The sequence below is a fragment of the Pristiophorus japonicus genome, unplaced genomic scaffold, assembly GCF_044704955.1.
Source record: "Pristiophorus japonicus isolate sPriJap1 unplaced genomic scaffold, sPriJap1.hap1 HAP1_SCAFFOLD_37, whole genome shotgun sequence".
NCBI lineage: Eukaryota > Metazoa > Chordata > Chondrichthyes > Pristiophoridae > Pristiophorus > Pristiophorus japonicus.
Window position 1 is genome coordinate 5,567,545 of NW_027253543.1, and position 21,557 is coordinate 5,589,101.

The window sequence follows — 21,557 nt, forward strand, 5'->3', positions numbered from 1 at the left end:
ATTAATGATTTAGACGATGGGATTAAATGTAGTATATCCAAATTTGTGGATGACACTAAGTTGGGTGGCAGTGTGAGCTGCGAGGAGGATGCTATGAGGCTGCAGGGTGACTTGGATAGGTTAGGTGAGTGGCCAAATGCATGGCAGATGAAGTATAATGTGGATAAATGTCAGGTTATCCACTTTGGTGGTAAAAACAGAGAGACAGACTATTATCTGAATGGTGACAGATTAGGAAAAGGGGAGGTGCAACGAGACCTGGGTGTCATGGTGCATCAGACATTGAAGTTTGGCATGCAGGTACAGCAGGCGGTTAAGAAAGCAAATGGCATGTTGGCCTTCATAGCGAGGGAATTTGAGTACAGGGGCAGGGAGGTGTTACTACAGTTGTACAGGGCCTTGGTGAGGCCACACCTGGAGTATTGTGTACAGTTCTAACTTGAGGAAGGACATTCTTGCTATTGAGGGAGTGCAGCGAAGGTACACCAGACTGATTCCCGGGATGGTGGGACTGACTTATCAAGAAAGACTGGATCAACTGGGCTTGTATTCACTGGAGTTCAGAAGAATGAGAGGGGATCTCATAGAAACGTTTAAAATTCTGACGGGTTTAGACAGGTTAGACGCAGGAAGAATGTTCCCAATGTTGGGGAAGTCCAGAACCAGGGGTCACAGTCTAAGGATAAGGGGTAAGCCATTTAGGACCGAGATGAGGAGAAACTTCTTCACCCAGAGAGTGGTGAACCTGTGGAATTCTCCACCACAGAAATTAGTTGCGGCCAATTCACTAAATATATTCAAAAAGGAGTTAGATGTAGTCCTTACTACTAGGGGGGTCAAGGGGTATGGCGAAAAAGCAGGAATGGGGTACTGAAGTTGCATGTTCAGCCATGAACTCATTGAATGGCGGTGCAGGCTCGAAGGGCCGAATGTCCTACTCCTGCACCTATTTTCTATGTTTCTATGTTTCTAACTTCGTACTGTGTGTTCACAGACTCACAAACGGTGGAAGTTAGTCTTGGCTCTAGGGCAGCATTGCTTCTGCTTTTCTCAATTCCAGAAAATGTCTCTTCGATATCTGTTTACAGAAGGCTGCACAATGATCAGATTTGTTTTTCTTTTCAAATCCACTAGAAAGTTAATCCCCATGAATGTCCTTGAACATTTTTCCCTTCCCTCACTGGGCCTGTGGAGTTCCCAAAGAGCTAAGTGACATATATAATAATGAGGGCCTGTGGATTTGCAGGCTCAAGTTTGCTGCTTTTGCACCCACAATGCACTTGGCCTAAGTTCGAATGAATTTTGGGATTTTGTTTATTTAATTTTGATTTAAATTCGACAGTACCTCCGAAACCCATGACCTTTACCACCGAGAAGTACAAGGGCAGCAGCGCTTGAGAACACCATCACCCGACGTTCCCCTCCCAGTCACACACCATCCCGACTGGGAAATCTATCGCCGTTCCTTCATCGTCACTGGGTCAATATCCTGGAACTCCCTCCCGAACAGCACTGTGGGAATACCATCACCACCCGACGTTCCCCTCCCAGTCACACACCATCCCGACTGGGAAATCTATCGACGTTCCTTCATCGTCACTGGGTCAATATCCTGGAACTCCCTCCCGAACAGCACTGTGGGAATACCATCACCACCCGACGTTCCCTTCCCAGTCACACACCATCCTGACTGGGAAATCTATCGCCGTTCCTTCATCGTCACTGGGTCAATATCCTGGAACTCCCTCCCGAACAGCACTGTGGGAATACCATTACCCGACGTTCCCCTCCCAGACACACCATCCTGACTGGGAAATCTATCGCCGTTCCTTCATCGTCACTGGGTCAATATCCTGAAACTCCCTCCAGAACAGCACTGTGGGAACACCATCATCTCCACGTTCCCCTCCCAGTCACACACCATCCCGACTGGGAAATCTATCGCCGTTCCTTCATCGTCACTGGGTCAATATCCTGGAACTCCCTCCCGAACAGCACTGTGGGAACACCATCACCACCCGACGTTCCCCTCCCAGTCACACACCATCCTGACTGGGAAATCTATCGCCGTTCCTTCATCGTCACTGGGTCAATATCCTGGAGCTCCCTCCCGAACAGCACTGTGGGAATACCATCACCACACGGACTGCAGCTCACCACCACCTTCACAAGGACGATTAGGAATGAACAATAATTGCTGGCTTTGCCAGTGATGGCCACATCCTGTGAATGGATTAACAAAAAGTGAAGAGACACGGATGTTTCCAGGATCAGTGGAGACAGACAGAGAAGAAGAGTTTCTCTGAACCTGAAGAGGGGAGACTTTGAATTGCAATGTTTGCAGCTGGGAATGAATTTTTGCTGTGATTTTCTGGTTATTCTGCCTCAGCATTCTGATTGATTCTGGGTCAGAAAACAAAACCAAACGGCTCCTGTAGCACTTTGTTGTCACAAAAAATGCTTTCAGTGGCTCAGTGAGTTTACCAAGAGCATCGTTGGGACACACAGACCAGGAAGGTTTCAAGCTCGATCCCAGGCTGTGCTGAGTTATCTCAGGTAGATTTCCTGTGGATCTGTACCACTATAGAGTCTCACACCAGGATATAAAGGAGGGGTTACTCCTGGCAACAAGTTAAGGTTACTAATCTTCAGAAAAACGCAGACCATGAACTAAAAATTGATTGATACAAGCTTTGGAATTAAACTGGTCAATTAAGGACATCCTGTGGTCAGGAACAGAAACTGACTTCATACATAACAACAATGGAGTTGTTATGTGAGGCTCTGAACTTGATTGACCAGGGTGGGGAAAACAAACTCACTGGAGATACCAAGTCTGTAAAAGGACCGGACAACAAAGGACCCCACGGAGTGAAATAAATACATATATTTTGCATAGTCGACTCCGTGAACAAATTAGTAGCCATTCAAACCAACCACCACAGCCAGTTAAATAGATCATCACCATGGTAATCGGATTTTGGAAGAAAAAATCTGATTCATACTGTGGATATAAATATTCGGACACAGAGACACACAAGCAGAAGCAGGAGGAAGAACACAGGAAGAAACAGCAAGCAGGCATGGAAGGAAAGGAACAGAAGCTGCAGCGAATGGCCAGAAGATGAACCAACAGGTCACGGAATCAACGACCATGAATCTCTGCTGATGGAATGTCGAAAGTCACATTTCTCTCAGCGGTCTAGTCCTGTAGTTTTAGATGGGTTATGTTGCGTAATTAAATGGACACCGGGTTAAGACTAAAATTCAGAGCCATGTGTTGTCCTTTCCCACGATAAGTTCCGAGCTCTAACAATTAAAATAGAGTGAACAAAATAAACACTCTACACAAGATTATAAGATTTTTAGACCGAAATAACGCCAAAAATATAAGTAGAAAGTACAAAACCTGTTACCACTGGGCTCCAGATAGTATGGGACTAAAACCTGGGTGCTTTGATAAAACAAAACACATCTCCCGTTCCCTCTGTCCCTGTCAGCTTTCTGAATAATCAGTCTCAATGATTTCTCTTCCCCATGTAAGGGGTAGTTTTCAGGGGGTCAGCTTTCCCTTCTGACCTTATATGAGCGGTTCCGAATCGCTCCCACACCCTTGGTTCTAGACACTGGAATTATGAAGGGACTGTGACAGACTTGGACATAACAAAGCTTTCAAGGTCGGAAGCAGGTATGGCTTTATTGTGTTTAAAAAGAAGTAAAAGGCACACCTTTAATAACACACACAGACCAATACACACTGAGGGGTACAACACATTGAATACATTGTCCAATTACAGTCTGTGGGGAAAGGAATACAGATTAACCTCTAAATGGGGCAAAAAGACGAATGCAGATACATTTACACAAGTTATCCCAGCCTCCCCCCTCCCAATTCCCCTAACTAACTAAGTTATAACTCTGGGGGTTCAGGGGCTATGCTCACCAATCCCTTTAGACAGTTGCCGGTGAATCGCGGTTTCGGGGTTCGCTGCACTTGGCCTTCTAGGCGAGCCGTACCCCGGTCGGAGGAGAGGACATCGGACTGTGTAGTCTTCGGTTGTGGTGCGTCCGTTGATGCGCTAAGTTGCGTTTTGGATGTATGGGGTAAGTACCCACTTTCTTTGGTTAGGAATAGTTTTAGTTAGTCCATTTTGGTAATTTCTCACCCGTTGGTCGTTCCGAAGTAGATTGTAGAGTGGAAAAATATGTCGATTCTTCGGTTTTTGCTGAGTTGGTTTTGGTTGGTCGTTTCTCTGGTTGTGGTGGCCCGGGTTGTCAATTTGGTTGCTGACAACCTTTCATTTCGCGGGCCTCGTGCTCGGTCGGTCCTTGATGATTTCTTGTAGTTTCCTTCACTGCTCCATTTCTTCACTCCCCAGCTCCGGCTGCTTGTGTCTGTCCGTCTTTGAGTCTGTGTTCTGCTGTTCGAATCTGTGTCCTGCTTTCTGTCTTCAGTTCCTTGGTAAAAGTGGGAATAGATATACCCACAAAAGGCTTCCTTATCTCCCACCAAATCTAGCCTAGCTAACTGAAGCTTGATTAAGTGGTTTTAACCTGGCGTTAAGAGGCTATTCGAAGTTGATGAGATCTCCATTGTGCTAGTCTGGCCTGAGCCAGATATATCTATGCCTGTTGAAAAGGTGTTGGAATATGTAGGTGGCATTATTTAAATCCTAATGTTTTCAAGGGTCAAGTTTCGAGGGTATACAGTTCCCAGACAATTTGATTAGTTCCAATGTCCAAACTGGCCCTTTAGTTATTGACTCCACCCCTTTTCTTGCAGACACAACATACACCTTTTAAAAATCCCAAATTCGATTAAAGTTCGTAGTTTCTTCCATGTGCACTTTAGGATTTCAAACTTTTGGGAGAAAGTTCCAAATTAAATTCCCTTTCCTATGAGTCCAAACACTGGGGGGGCGGTCTCCATAAATGCACCCCCTTTTATCCCCTGCAGGACTCGTCTGCCCCTTTAAAATTAATTTGTGTCCCAAATTTTTCCTTCCATTTTAAAAGTCTAGAAAGGGATTCTTCTCCTCTGTAGGGGAAAGGTACCTGGAATCTTTGCGAGATATTGGTAAATTCTACATTCCCCCTGTGATACCATACCACTTATGGTATCATTCTTCGAGGTGAGCAAAGTTCCTGACTCCCAAGAGATAACCTTCCCCGTAAATTAGCTATACTAATCCCCAAAATGCATTACACTTATGCAACATCACCATAGATACACACTTTTCCCTTTATAGGTACAAACTTTTTCCATTTATACCCTCCCAGCTTGGAGGGAGTTCAATCACTATAATTTCATTTCAGCACAGTTACATTTCATTTCAGCGTCGGCGGCAGTCGGGAGCAGCGTCGAGGAGGTGCGTGGCGAGGCCTATAAAAGGCGAGACTTGTGCAGCTACAGGGAGAAGGCAAAAAAGAAGTAGAAAGAAATCAAAAGGTGACATCACAGCCAAGGGGGTAAGTGATTGGTTGGTGATTGGTGATCAGCTTTTCTTTTTCCTCTTCTATATCAGTGAGTAACTTTTAACATTGTTGTTGCCAATTTAAGTGTATCTAAGGGTTAATCAATGGCAGAAGAGCTCGGTCGGGTGTTGTGCTCCTCCTGTACCATGTGGGAACTCAGGGACGACTCCAGTGTCCCTGACGATTATATCTGCAGGAAGTGTATCCACCTCAAGCTCCTGACGGTCCGCGTTGCGGAGTTGGAGCTGAGGGTGGATTCACTCTGGAGCATCCACGATGCTGAGAATGACGTGAGTATCACGTGTAGCGAGTTGGTCGTACCGCAGGGAAAGGGTCCACAGCCAGATAGGGAATGGAAGACCAGCAGGAAGAGTAGTGCAAGGAAAGGTAGTGCAGGGGTCCCCTGCGGTCATCCCCCTGCAAAACAGATACACTGCTTTGGGTACTGTTGAGGGGGATGACTCATCAGGGGAAGGCAGCAGCAGCCAAGTTCATGGCACCATGGCTGGCTCTGATGCACAGGAGGGCAGGAAAAAGAGTGGGAGAGCGATAGTGATTGGGGATTCAATGGTGAGGGGAATAGATAGGCGTTTCTGCGGCCGTAACCGAGACTCCAGGAAGGTATGTTGCCTCCCTGGTGCAAGGGTCAAGGATGTCTCGGAGCGGGTGCAGGACATTCTAAAAAGGGAGGGAGAACAGCCAGTTGTCGTGGTGCACATTGGTACCAGCCACATAGGTAAAAAAAGGGATGAGGTCCTACGAAACGAATTTAAGCAGCTAGGAGCTAAATTAAAAAGTAGGACCTCAAAAGTAGTAATCTCGGGTTGCTACCAATGCCACGTGCTAGTCAGAGTAGGAATCGCAGTATAGCGCAGATGAATACGTGGCTTGAGGAGTGGTGCAGCAGGGAGGGATTCAAATTCCTGGGGCATTGGAAACGGTTCTGGGGCAGGTGGGACCAGTACAAACCGGACGGTCGTCACCTGGGCAGGGCCGGAACCAATGTCCGAGGGGGAGTGTTTGCTAGTGCTGTTGGGGAGGATTTAAACTAATAGGGCAGGGGGATGGGAACCAATGCAGGGAGACAGAGGGAAACAAAAAGGAGGCAAAAGCAAAAGACAGAAAGGAGATGAGGAAAAGTGGAGGGCAGATAAACCCAAGGCAAAGAACAAAAAGGGCCACTGTACAGCAAAATTCTAAAAGGACAAAGGGTGTTAAAAAAAAAGCCGGAAGGCTTTGTGTCTCAATGCAAGGAGTATCCGCAATAAGGTGGATGAATTAACTGTGCAAATAGATGTTAACAAATATGATGTGATTGGGGGTAGTGTGCTGACATGGATTGAGAACTGGTTGTCAGACAGGAGCAAAGAGTAGGAGTAAATGGGGACTTTTCAGAATGGCAGGCAGTGACTAGTGGGGTACCGCAAGGTTCTGTGCTGGGGCCCCAGCTGATTACACTGTCCATTAATGATTTAGACGAGGGGATTAAATGTAGTATCTCCAAATTTGCGGATGACACTAAGTTGGGTGGCAGTGTGAGCTGCAAGGAGGATGCTATGAGGCTGCAGAGCACTTGGATAGGTTAGGTGAGAGGGCAAATGCATGGCAGATGAAGTATAATGTGGATAAATGTGAGGTTATCCACTTTGGTGGTAAAAAGAGAGAGACAGACTATTATCTGAATGGTGACAGATTAGGTAAAGGGGATGTGCAACGAGACCTGGGTGCCATGGTACATCAGTCATTGAAGGTTGGCATGCAGGTACAGCAGGCGGTGAAGAAAGCAAATGGCATGTTGGCCTTCATAGCGAGGAGATTTGAGTACAGGGGCAGGGAGGTGTTGCTACAATTGTACAGGGCCTTGGTGAGGCCACAGCTGGAGTATTGTGTACAGTTTTGGTCTCCTAACCTGAGGAAGGACATTCTTGCTATTGAGGGAGTGCAGCGAAGGTTCACCAGACTGATTCCCGGGATGGCGGGACTGACCTATCAAGAAAGACTGGATCAACTGGGCTTGTATTCACTGGAGTTCAGAAGAATGCGAGGGGACCTCATAGAAACGTTTAAAATTCTGACGAGGTTAGACAGGTTAGATGCAGGAAGAATGTTCCCAATGTTGCGGAAGTCCAGAACCAGGGGACACAGTCTAAGGATAAGGGATACGCCATTTAGGACCGAGATTAGGAGGAATTTCTTCACCCAGAGAGTGGTGAACCTGTGGAATTCTCTACCACAGAAAGTTGTTGAGGCCAATTCAATAAATATATTCAAAAAGTTGCGAGATGAAGTCCTTACTACTCGGGGAATCAATGGGTATGGTGAGAAAGCAGGAATGGGGTACTGAAGTTGCATGTTCAGCCATGAACTCATTGAATGGCGGTGCAGGCTAGAAGGGCCGAATGGCCTACTCCTGCACCTATTTTCTATGTTTCTATGTCTATAGACCGGTCAGCCTGACATCGGTAGTGGGTAAAATGATGGAATCAATTATTAACAATGTCATAGCAGTGGATTTGGAAAGAGGTGATATGATAGGTCCAAGTCAACATGGATTTGTGAAAGGGAAATCATGCTTGACAAATCTTCGAGAATTGTTTGAGGATGTTTCCAGTAGAGTGGACAAGGGAGAACCAGTTGATGTGGTATATTTGCATTTTCAGAAGACTTTCGACAAGGTCCCACACAAGAGATTAATGTGCAAAGTTAAAGCACATGGGATTGAGGGTACTGTGCTGACATGGATTGAGGGCTGGTTGTCAGACAGGAAGCAAAGAGTAGGAGTAAATGGGTACTTTTCAGAATGGCAGGCAGTGACTAGTGGTGTACCGCAAGTTTCTGTGCTGCGGCCCCAGCTGTTTACACTGTACATTAATGATTTAGACGAGGGGATTAAATGTAGTATCTCCAAATTTGCGGATGACACTAAGTTGGGTGGCAGTGTGAGCTGCGGGGAGGATGCTATGAGGCTGCAGAGCGACTTGGATCGGTTAGGTGAGTGGGCAAATGCATGGCAGATGAAGTATAATGTGGATAAAGGTGAGGTTATCCACTTTGGTGGTAAAAACAGAGAGACAGACTATTATCTGAATGGTGACAGATTAGGAAAAGGGGAGGTGCAAAGAGAGCTGGGTGTCATGGTACATCAGTCATTGAAGGTAAGCATGCAGGTACAGCAGGCGGTTAAGAAAGCAAATGGCATGTTGACCTTCATAGCGAGGGGATTTGAGTACATATGCAGGGAGGTGTTGCTACAGTTGGACAGGGCCTTGGTGAGGCCACACCTGGAGTACTGTGTACAGTTTTGGTCTCCTAACCTGAGGAAGGACATTCTTGCTATTGAGGGCGTGCAGCGAAGGTTCACCAGAATGATTCCCGCGATGGCGGGACTGACCTATCAAGAAAGATTGGATCAACTGGGCTTGTATTCACTCGAGTTCAGAAGAATGAGAGGGGACCTCATAGAAACGTTTAAAATTCTGACGGGGTTAGACAGGTTAGATGCAGGAAGAATGTTCCCAATGTTGGGAAAGTCCAGAACCAGGGGACACAGTCTAAAGATAAGGGGGAAGCCATTTTGGACCGAGATGAGGAGGAATTTCTTCACCCAGAGAGTGGTGAACCTGTGGAATTCTCTACCACAGAAAGTTGTTGAGGCCAATTCACTAAATATATTCAAAAAGGAGTTAGATGAAGTCCTTACTACGAGGGGGATCAATGGGTATGGTGAGAAAGCAGGAATGGGGTACTGAAGTTGCATGTTCAGCCATGAACTCATTGAATGGCGGTGCAGGCTAGAAGGGCCGAATGCCCTATTCCTGCACCTATTTTCTATGTTTCTATGTTTCTATTACATCCACCAGCATATAGGCAACGTACAACCACATTACAGAAGCAAAAAAACATAGATTAAAACTAAACAACATCAATTGGTCTCCTGAGGTTTATCCATCACGTGGTAATGTCTGGATCCTGCCCTTGAGAACTGCTCTCAGGCTGGCTGACACACAAGACAAACTCAAAATAATCACCTGAACATTACTGCAACATTACCCTCAATTCTAAACTAAACTTAAAATGTAAAATGGTGCAGTCAGCTGCCTTAAACTAAAATGAGAGCTATGTACAACCGCCACCCGTCTCCGGGTGGCCTGGTTAGTCCCTGTCAGGCCCATGCCTTGTGCGGCCTGATAGCCGCCTGGATGCTAGGGTTTTCCCGCAGCCGGTGAGCTGGAGAACCTTGTCTCTGGGACAGCTCGTTGCTACTGCTCCTGTGAGACCCTCATCACTGGAGGCGGCTGGCTGGTGGTCCCTACTCTGAGCGGCCTCTGTACTTCTGACCTTCGGCCTTTCCTGCCGGGCTGCCCTTCTCCTAGGGTAGAATCGCTGAGGCTCTGATGCCGGTGACCACGGTATCTTTGGCCGTGCTGTACGGAGAGTCCTTCTCAGGGCTTGGGTTACTGGGGTTGGGTCCGAATAACAAACGATGGGTGAGATAGCCCCTCCAGTACTGCAATTCACCGCCCCTATCGGCACGGTTTCTGAGCCTGCCACATTCCATGTGGGCCCTCCCCCATCGGGGGCTGCCAACGGAGGGTCCCTGTCCTGAGGACGGTTCACCCCTCCCGGCTGCCCTCTGTGCTTGGCCGACCCTGGGTTGTACAGCTTGCACTGGTTGATGTGGAACCACTTAGTACGGCGGGGCAGCTTTATGGCATCGACCATCGGGCTTGCCTTGTCCACAATGCTGTATGGCCCCATATATAATGCTTCAAAAACCCCGACCCGAGCACAGTTCCTCACCATGAACTGGTCCCCTATCTCCCATTCGTGGTGTTTGCTGGGTTCTAGCAGCAATCGGTTCCCCTGATGCTGTCTGCCCATGTTACTAGCAGCCTGCCAGTGGATCTGTTTGAGGTGTTCAAACAGGTTCCTGACAAACCGGTCCCGCTTCACCTCTCTGAGCTGACCTTCTGTGAGCACCGGGGCTAGGACATGGGTGGGGGTCCGCATGATCCGGCCAGTCATGAGCTCGTATGGGGAATTCCCCGTGCTCTTTGACTGGCTGGCTCGGATCCCCATTAGGACCAACGGTAAGACCTCCACCCACTTTTGCGGTGAGTCTCCCGTTACCTTCCGCAGCCTTTCTTTAATGGTGCGGTTTAAACGCTCCACAATACCGGATGACTGTGGATTGTGGGCAACGTGCCATTTCCCCTCAATGCCGAGCACCTTAAGGGTTGCCTGCATTACCTGCCCGGTGAAATGGCTCCCCTGGTCCGACTCCACATACTGTGGGAGTCCCCACCGGGAGAACACTTCCCTCACTAGAACCTTAGCTGTCCCTTGTGCGGTGGCTGTTCGGCAGTGGAAGGCTTCAACCCATTTTGAGAACACGTCCACCAGGACTAGGCAGTATTTGTAGCCTCCCTGGGAGGTGGGTAGGGGCCCGATGTAGTCAATTTGGATTGACTGCCATGGTCCCTCTACGCTCCTGACGTGTCCTAGGGACACCTTCCTTTTCTGGGGGTCAGGGTTGTTTGCAGCACACACCAGGCAGTTCGCACAGAACCCACGGACGTCCTCCCTGAGTCCCGGCCACCATCCTGCCTGTTCCACCCGTTGCCAGGTGGTCTCAGGCCCGGGGTGTCCCGCTCCTGGACCCTCATGGGCCAGTTTTCGGAATTCCCTCTGGTGCTGTTGTGGCACGACCCATTGTCCCTCTTTAAACAGCATGCCTTCCTTAACGGTAATGGCTGCTGTGCCGTACGGACCTTCTACTCTCTCTCCTCTAGCTAGCGCGTTCAGGACAGCTTTCAGGACTGGGTCCTGTGCCTGAACTGTTTTTAAGTCCGGGGTCAAGGCTATCCCTGTACTCTCTGCTGCCCTGTTCTTATCCTTGACCGCTACTATCCGGCCGGTGTCATAGGGGTCCCAGAACTTTCCCGTGCGGGCACCTTCTTTGGACAGTTTATCAGCCTGTTGGTTTCTCTCTGCACGGGGTTCGGTTTTTGAATGGGCCTTCACCTTATGTATGTAGACCTTTCCTTCTTCCCCCACCGCTGTCATGATTTTCTCCAGCAGTGGCTTGATTGCCAGGGGTCTCCCGTCAGCGGACGTGTATCGGCGACGGGACCAGATAGCCAGGTACTCCGTACACGAATTGCAAGTGTACATACTGTCCGTGCAAATCGTGTACGGGGTAGGGAATTCCTCGGGGTGGGTCACCACTTACATTACGGCGGACAGTTCAGCATGCTGGGCGCTCATGGTGCTGGGGAGCTTGATTGCCAGGGCAATACCTGCCCTTGGGTCAAAGACTCCGCACCCAGTGAGTCGCTCGCCAGCAGATACCGTGCTGGACCCGTCCACGTAGATGTCCCGGCCTGTAGGGTGTAACCCCACCCGAAGGCCAATGTTCACCTCCCATACCCCTTCTATGGAGCACCTGTGGGCTTTCCCTGGATAGATTAGGTTGGCTGCGAGCCTTGGCTCGCGGGGGCCTTCTACTCTGAGGTCCATCTGGGAGAGCAGCAGTGTCCAGCGAGTAATGCGGGCACTGCTCACCGTCCCGTCCTTAATCCTCCCATCTAGGAGCATCTGAGTAGGTGTGTGGTGGGTTAGGAGTGTTAGAGGAGACCCTCCTGTGAAGATCAAGGATCTTTTCACTGCCCAATGTCTGGCTAGGAGGTGTCTCTCACAGTTGGAGTACCCCTTCTCCACATCTGTGAGGATCCTGGAGGAGTAAACCACCGGTCTCAGCTGGCCGTGCCGCTCTTGAAGCAGCACTGAGCTCAAACTGTCCCCGCTGGCTGCCACCTCCAGGAAAAACTCCTTCCGTACATCTATCGCTCCTAAGGCTGGCGCGGTCTACAAGTCCTTCTTGAGCTGATTAAACGCTGCCTCGCAACCCTCATCCCAGTCCCACTCTACCCCCTTGTGTAGGAGCCTGAGCAGAGGGGCTGCAGTGGCTGCATAATCCTCAATGAAGTCTCTGCAGTACCCGGTGAGCCCTATAAAGGATCTTACCCCTGTCATGGTGTTGGGGGCGGGTAACTCCTTTACTGCATCACTTCTAGCCTTGTCTATGGCCCTTTCCCCAGCGCGCACAGTCAGCCCCAGAAATTTGACTTCCTTCTGGCCGATCTGTTCCTTCTTGGGGTTTACTTTAATTCCTTCCAGCAGCTCAGCCAGCAGTGGGCCATGCTCCTTCCCCTGATCGATGAACAGTAGCAGGTCGTCCACATACTGTACCAACTGCTGGGGTCTGCTAAAACCCTTACACAGTTCGCCATGCATTGGTGAAAAATGCTGGGACTATAGTGGAAGCCTTGGGGAAGACAGTTCCACGTGTATTGTTTACCCTTAAAGGTCAAGGTGAACTTGTACTGGTCCTCCCGTTTTAAAGGAATGGACCAGAACCCATTTGAAATATCCAGCACTGTGAAAGTGGTTGCAGATGCTGGAATACTCCCGATGAGATCCGCTACGGCTGCTACAGTGGGTGCAGAGGCAGGGGTATTCTTATTAATACTCGATAGTCCACGGTGGCCCTCCATGAGTTGTCCGGTTTCTTAACCGGACACGATGGAGAGTTCACATGGGTTGCTATCGGTCTTAACACCCCTTGCTCTACCAGTGATCCCAGCGCCGTTGTCAGGTCTGTCTCTGCCTCCCTGGGGAAGTTATATTGCTTTTGTGGTCGGGTCATGGGGTCCCCTACTATACTAACTTCCACCCCCGTTACCCTACCACAGTCATGTTTGTGGGTGGCAAGGTGTGCCCGTACATATGCCTGGTACTCCACTGGGGTCTTACTGACCAGTAATTCCAAGTCATAACCCTCCTTTGGCTTCACGGTACACAAGCTTACCTTGGCCCCTTTTTCTGGGATCACCGCCACCTCACCTTCCCTGTCAGTCACTATGGCTCCCTATAGACAGTGGTTCCTGAGAATCACTAGGATCTGGTGGCTAATGATAAAATCAGCTCCCAGGATCCCTTTTCCCTTCTGCTCCCATTTCATCAAGTCACACTTCCATTTGGTTTTGAGTGTCCCGAACTGAATGGTGAGCGGGATGGAAAACGAACCAGTTTGCTCATTGCCTGTGAACCTCACTAGACTGTACGGGACCCCGTTCGATAGAGGTGAGGTAGCTGGATTATCTGCATATACAAGGGTGCTGGAAGCACCGGTATCTAGCAGGTAGGTTCCTTTCACTTTCTCCACCTCCATCGTAACGCACGGTCTCTTCCAGGCATCGTACTCTAGGGAACACAGGTACACAGGATGCGCTGGCTCTAGTCATGCATCTGGGTGGGTTGGAGCAGAGGGTTTTACCGTACCGGCTACTGGACCGGTTGCGATGGCTACCACTCCCTGTCCGTTTATGAGTGTCTGTCGGGCGGCTACGAGTGACTCATATGAGTCGGGTGTTCCTGCCCCGGACTTACGGGCTGGGGCTGGAGCGGCCTTTCCCTTAGTCTCTTTCCAGAGGTTCCTACAGTCCTTCCTCCAGTGCCCACTTTTCCCACACCCAAAACACTCGCCCCCTTTGTGGGGAGGGTGCCCACCTTCCTGATGCCACTCTCTCTTGCCTTGGCTGGGTTTAATCTCATGGACCCTCCCTTTAGAGGAGGGTTCCTCTGTCCCTCTACCGTTCCGGTAAGCCAGGGTCAACTGTCTGACCACTGTCTCCTCGGTGGTTCTGGGAACTCTTGGATCGAACCAGACCTGGGCTTTTGCCTTTACTGCAGGTAAGCTTGTTTGCCATCAGGCTGCGGAGCCAGTGAGCCAACTCGTTAGGTGTCAGGTGGGCCCGGTCAAGAACACCACTACAGGCCCTTTCGTAGACCGGCCACAACCTGTCGCCGAAAGCCTGTGGAGTCTCCCCATCGAGCTGCACTGTCTTCTCCACTCGGGAGAAAGGACTCCCGTCGTTCATACCCATGGCCTCTAGAACCTCCTCCTTAACCGTAGCGTACGTGTTTTGCCCCTTTCTGCTGTCTGCAGAGAGGGAATGGCACAGCTTGGTGTCTAGCGAGAGGAGCAACAGCTTAGCCTGCTCCGAATCATCGCAAGCGTTAATATCCCCTGTGTGTTCCACTTCCAGGAAGTGTACCGAGGGATCCCCCTGTTGGGTGAGCTTACTTAGGTGGCCTATCATAGCCCTCAGTTTTTGGGTATCGTGGGGGACTACGAAGTTGCTTTCTAGGGGTCCTGCTGCCCCATTGGCATCAGGCGGGCCAAACCTCTGCTGCCGGACCGGGAGCATTGGCACTGGTTCTGGCCCTCCTTGTATTGGCTCGCCCGCTTCCCCCTGCTGCAAGCCGAGTTAAAACTCGGGGCTGCCGGTGTTGGTAGTTCGCAATCCTTGCCTGCGCCGCACTCTGGCTGACACCCCTGCTGCCCCGGGCCATTCCTGGGAGCTACAGGCGGTGACTGAGGGGTTTCTCCTTGCTCAACCAGGTGTTCCTGGGCTAAACCCGGGTTTATCAGGCACACCATGCCTTTAGCCCAGGATAGAGCAAGGTTCAAGCTTTGGATCTGCTGCTGACAGGGGCCGTGGTCTCCTGCCTCAAATTCCCTGGCACTGGCTACCTTATAGGCTACCTGAATGTCGCTCACCCTCTCCCCGTACTCTTTACCTTGCTTGGTGAGGCAGGAAATCTCTTCCCGCAATGCCCGTTCGCTATTCTTGGCTTCAATAATCTGACACTGTAAAAGGTCCAGTTGGGTTTTGTACCTTTCTTTAGTGAGCTCTCTACTTTCCTTTAACTGTCCCACCTCTGTCCACAGACTTTCCCCGACTGTGGCCCTTGCACTGGACCTCTTTTCTGCCTGTCTCAATACTCCCTTTAATTTCTCATTCTCCTCATCTAGAAGCCGGATCTGTTGCTGAAGGCAAATTAGCCAAATGGCCTTCTCTATCGACCTTTTATGGTCCTTGCTCTCGGTCCGTTGAGCTGCAGCATCTTCTGGACGCTCAGCATACAATAGATCGAGTACCCACTCCTTAGCCACAGTTACCCTCTTAAACACATACAAGGAAATCCCCTCTTCCATTTTGCTTCGTTTCCTGAAACCAGTCTCTCTCTTATCACGTCCCTTGTACCAGTGTCCCATCTAGGTCACCATTATGTAAGGGGTGGTTTGCAGGGGGTCAGCTTTCCCTTCTGACCTTATATGAGCGGTTCCGAATCGCTCCCACACCCTTGGTTCTAGACACTGGAATTATGAAGCGACTGTGACAGACTTGGACAGACAATCGGTTTCAAGGTAGGAAGCAGGTATGGCTTTATTGTGTTTAAAAAGAAGTAAAATGCACACCTTTAATAACACACACAGACCAATACACACTGAGGGGTACAATATATTGAATAAATTGTCCAATTACAGTCTGTGGGGAAAGGAATACAGCTTAAACTCTAAATGGGGTAAAGAGGAGAATGCAGATACATTTACACAAGTTATCCCAGCCTCCCCCCTCCCAATTCCCCTAACTAACTAAGTTATAGCTCTGGGGGTTCAGGGGCTATGCTCACCAATCCCTTTAGACATTTGCCGGTGAATCACGGTTTCGCGGTTCGCTGCACTTGGCCTTCTAGGCGAGCCGTACCCCGGTCGGAGGAGAGGACTTCGGACTGCGTAGTCTTCGGTTGGGGTGCGTCCGTTGATGCGCTAAGTTGCATTTTGGATGTATGGGGTAAGTAGACACTTTCTTTGGTTACGAATAGTTTTAGTTAGTCCGTTTTGGTAATTTCTCACCCGTTGGTCGTTCCGAAGTAGATTGTCGAGTGGAAATAAATGTCGATTCTTCGGTTTTTGCTGTGTTGGTTTTGGTTGGTCGTTTCGCTGGTTGTGGTGGCCCGGGTTTGTCAATTTGGTTGCTGACAACCTTCCATTTCGTGGGCCTCGTGCTCGGTCAGTCCTTGACGATTTCTTGTAGGTTCCTTCACTGCTTCATTTCTTCACTCCCCAGCTCCGGCTGCTTTTGTCTGTCTGTCTTTGAGTCTGTGTTCTGCTTTTCGAGTCTGTGTCCTTCTTTCTGTCTTCTGTTCCTTGGTAAAACTGGGAATAGATATAACCACCAAAGGCTTCCTTATCTCCCACCAAATCTAGCCTAGCTAACTGAAACTTGATTAAGTGGTTTTTAATCTGGCGTTAAGAGGCTTTTCGAAGTTGATGAGCTCTCCATTGTGCTAGTCTGGCCTGAGCCAGATATTTCTATGCCTGTTGAAAAGGTGTTGGAATATGTATGTGGCATTGTTTAAATGCTAATGTTTCCAAGGGGCAATTTCGAGGGTATACAGTTCCCAGACAATTTGATTAGTTCCAATGTCCAAACTGGCCCTTTAGATATTGACCCTACCCCTTTTCTTGCAGACCCAACATACACCTTTAAAAAATCCCAAATTCGATTAAAGTTCGTAGTTTCTTCCATGTGCACATTAGGATTTCAAGCTTTCTGGTAGATAGTTCCAAATTAAATTCTCTTTCCTATGAGTCCAAACACTGGGGGGGTGGGGTGGGGGTCTCCATGAATGCACCCCCTTTTATCCCCTGCAGGCCTCGTCTGCCCCTTTAAAATTCATTTGTGTCCCAAAGTTTTCCTTCCATTTTAAAAGTCCAGAAAGGGATTCTTCTCCTCTACAGGGGAAAGGTACCTGGAATCTTTGCGAGATATTGTTAAATTCTACACCCATTCCATCCATTCAATGTTTTCTCTCCAACAGTTTTGCCATCACTACTGATCGAAACCAGTCTCATTGATTCAGTGACATCAGAGACAGAGCAGGTCAGAGTAACGGTGTCTCCCTCAGTCACTGCATCAGATGGTTCAGCTGTATCTGTGGAAAGACCATTGAGATTTTAAACAATGACTTTATCATTGAAAACAACGGCAACATTCTGTCACCTACCGTTAACTGTGAATAGTTTAATGGTCACAAATTTATGTGATCCCAGAGAACATGTGTAAACTCCTGCATCGTCAAACAGTACAGGGACAATCGTCACACTGAAGTTCCCGCCATTATAATATTCCACTGTGGGCAACAGTCGATTCCCAAAGTAGGTCCTGTTTACATCGATCGGCTGAGATTTCGAAGCAGATGCTATTTCCTCCTTCTGATTTTGAAGATGATGTGACCTCCAGGTCCATGCAGCAGAGTTGTAAGTGTGAACATAATTATCATCATAATCATAGCAAATCAGATGGAGTTCACTGTGATCTGTGCCTGACCGATAAATTGTCTAACTTTTCCCAAATAAACCTGCGACAGAGACAGAATACAACGTGTTAGAATTTTATGACTGCTGAGGTGCAGAGAAAAGCCAGAATAATTACCGGCCACAATTATAGAAAAATACTGTTAGTTTTGTCGTCATGACTTCATTTGATCAAGTTTCCCAGGGCATTGTCCCAGGCCCAACCATCTTCAGCTTTTTATCAATGACTGTCCCTCCTTCATAAGGTCATTAGTGGGAAAGTGATTCCCCCTGTTTAGTCTCTGTAAGTACTGACCCACTCTGTGATTCCCCCTGTGTAGTCTCTGTAAGTACTGACCCACTCTGTGATTCCCCCTGTGTAGTCTCTGTAAGTACTGACCCACTCTGTGATTCCCCCTGTGTAGTCTCTGTAAGTACTGACCCACTCTGTGATTCCCCCTTTGTAGTCTCTGTAGGTACTGACCCACTCTGTGATTCCCCCTGTGTAGTCTCTGCAATTACTGACCCACTCTGTGATTCCCCCTGTGTAGTCTCTGTAAGTACTGACCCACTCTGTGATTCCCCCTGTGTAGTCTCTGTAATTACTGACCCACTCTGTGACTCACCCTGTGTAGTCTCTGTAAGTACTGACCAACTCTGTGATTCCCCCTGTGTAGTCTCTGTAAGTACTGACCCACTCTGTGATTCCCCCTGTGTAGTCTCTGTAAGTACTGACCCACTCTGTGATTCCCCCTGTGCAGTCTCTGTAAGTACAGACGCACTCTGTGATTCCCCCTGTGTAGTCTCTGTAAGTACTGACCAACTCTGTGATTCCCTCTGTGTACTCTCTGTAATACTGACCCACTCTGTGATTCCCCCTGTGTAGTCTCTGTACGTACAGACCCACTCTGTGATTCCCCTGTGTCGTCTCTGTAAGTACTGACCCACTCTGTGATTCCCCCTGTGTAGTCTCTGTAAGTACTGACCCACTCTGTGATTCCCCCTGTGTAGTCGCTGTAAGTACTGACCCACTCTGTGATTCCCCCTGTGTAGTCTCTGTAAGTACTGACCCACTCTGTGACTCCCCCTGTGTCGTCTCTGTAATTACTGACAAACTCTGTGATTGCCCCTGTGTCGTCTCTGTAAGTACTGACCCACTCTGTGATTCCCCCTGTGTAGTCTCTGTAAGTACTGACCCACTCTGTGATTCCCCCTGTGTAGTCTCTGTAAGTACTGACCCACTCTGTGACTCCCCCTGTGTAGTCTCTGTAAGTACAGACCCATTCTGTGACTCCTGTGTAGTCTCTGTAAGTACTAGCCCACTCTGTGATTCCCCCTGTGTCGTCTCTGTAAGTACTGACCTACTCTGTGATTCCCCCTGTGTAGTCTCTGTAAGTACAGACCCACTGTGTGATTCCCCCTGTGTAGTCTCTGTAAGTACTGACCCACTCTGTGATTGCCCTGTGTCGTCTCTGAAAGTACAGACCCACTCTGTGATTCCCCCTGTGTCGTCTCTGAAAGTACTGACCCACTCTGCGCCTCCCCCTGTGTAGTCTCTGTAAGTACTGACCCACTCTATGATTCCCCTGTGTCGTCTCTGAAAGTACAGACCCACTCTGTGATTCCCCCTGTGTCGTCTCTGAAAGTACTGACCCACTCTACGCCTCCCCCTGTGTAGTCTCTGTAAGTACTGACCCACTCTGTGACTCCCCCTGTGTAGTCTCTGTAAGTACACAATATCCAGGTGTGGACTCACCAAGGCCCTGTACAACTGTAGTAACACCTCCCTGCTCCTGTACTCAAATCCCCTCGCTATGAAGGCCAACATGGCATTTGCTTTCTTAACCGCCTGCTGTACCTGCATGCCGACCTTCAATGACTGATGTACCATGACACCCAGGACTCGTTGCACCTCCCCTTTTCCTAATCTGTCACCATTCAGATAATAGTCTGTCTCTCTGTTTTTACCACCAAAGTGGATAACCTCATATTTATCCACATTATACTTCATCTGCAATGCATTTGCCCACTCACCTAACCTATACAAGTCATTCTGCAACCTCATAGCATCCTCCTCGCAGCTCACATTGCCACCCAACTTAGTGTCATCCACAAATTTGTAGATACTACATTTATTCCCCTCGTCTAAATCATTAATGCACAGTGTAAACAGCTGAGGCCCCAGCACAGAACCTTGCGGTACCCCACTAGTCACTGCCTGACATTCTGAAAAGTACCCATTTACTCCGACTCTTTGCATCCTGTCTGACAACCAGTTCTCAATCCACATCAGCACACCACGCCCAATCCCATGTGCTTTAACTTTGCACGTTAATCTCTTGTGTACGTCTATCTATTACCCTTATAATAGAATCCCCGATCACTATAGCTCTCCCACTCTTTCTCCTGCCCTCCTGTGCAGCAGAACCACCCATGATGCCCTGGTCTTGTCTGCTGTCCTCCCCTGATGAGTCACGCCCCCAACAGTACCCAAAGTGGTGTATCTGTTTTGCAAGGGACTGGCCGCAGGGGACCCCTGCACTACCTTCCTTCCACTGCTATTCCTGTTGGTCACCCATCCCCTATCTGGCTGTGTAACCTTTACCTGCGGTAAGACCAACTCACTAAACATGCTATTCCCGACATCCTCAGCATTGCGCATGCTCCAGAGGGAATCCACCTGCAGCTCCAGTGCCGCAATGTGGCCTGTCAGGAGCTGCAGCCGGATACACTTCCAACTTATGTAGTCATCAGGGACACTGGAAGCGTCCCTGACTTCCCACTTAGTACAGGAGGCGCATAACACGTGTCCGAGCTCTCCTGCCATGACTTAACCCCTAGATTAACTTAATTTGGCAACAATAATGCAAAAGTTACTTACTAATAAAGAAAAGAAAAATAAAAAACTACTCACCAATCAGCAGCCACTCACTTACCCCCTTGGCTGTGACATCACCTTTCGATTTCTTTCTACTTGGACAGGTTAGATGCAGGAAGAATGTTCCCGATGTTGGGGAAGACCTGAGCCAGGATTCACAATCTAAGGATAAGGGGTAAGGCATATCGGACCGAAATGAGGAGAAACCTTTTCTCCCAGAGAATTGTGAAGCTGTGGAATTCTCTATCACAGAAAGTTGTTGAGTCCAGTTCATTGAGTATATTCAAAAGGAGTTAGATGTGGCATTTACGGCTAAAGAGGTCATGGGGTATGGAGAGAAGGCAGGAATGGGGTACTGAAGTTGCATGATCAGCTATGATCATATTGAATGGTGGTGCAGGCTCGAAGGGCCGAATGGCCTTCTCCTGCAACTATTTTCTATATTTCTATGTTTCTATGTTTCTACCCCTTGCTCTACCTGGGCGGCTGGACCGAGCGGACTCATTCCGATAAGTATTTTAATTGGAATAAAAATCCTCCAAAGCAAAATGCAGGTCCGCTCCCCCAGCTTCAGAGTCCAGTAATACATATACTGCTACTTTCAACATGCAGGCCACATGTACGCTTTCAAACAGGTTGTAGTCACTGAATCTGATTTCTCATCATTAAACACGAACTGCGCAGGCACAAGACATTCTGAAGGGAAAGCATGTTTTTTTACACTGGGCTCCCGCTTTAACCTCACATGGTGGGCTCCGCTATCATCGAGGATGGACATGTTCATGATGCCTTCACCTCCCGTTAATTATTCAATAGTCACCGCCATTCACGACTGGATGTGGCAGGACTTCAGCGCTTTGATCTTTGGATCTTCCATGTGGTCTCACTTAGCTTTGTCTGTTACGAACACACTTGCTGCTTCCACTCTTTAGCATGCATGTAGTCCTGTGTTGTTGCTCCACCAGTTTGGCACCTCCTTCACAGGTACGCCAGGTT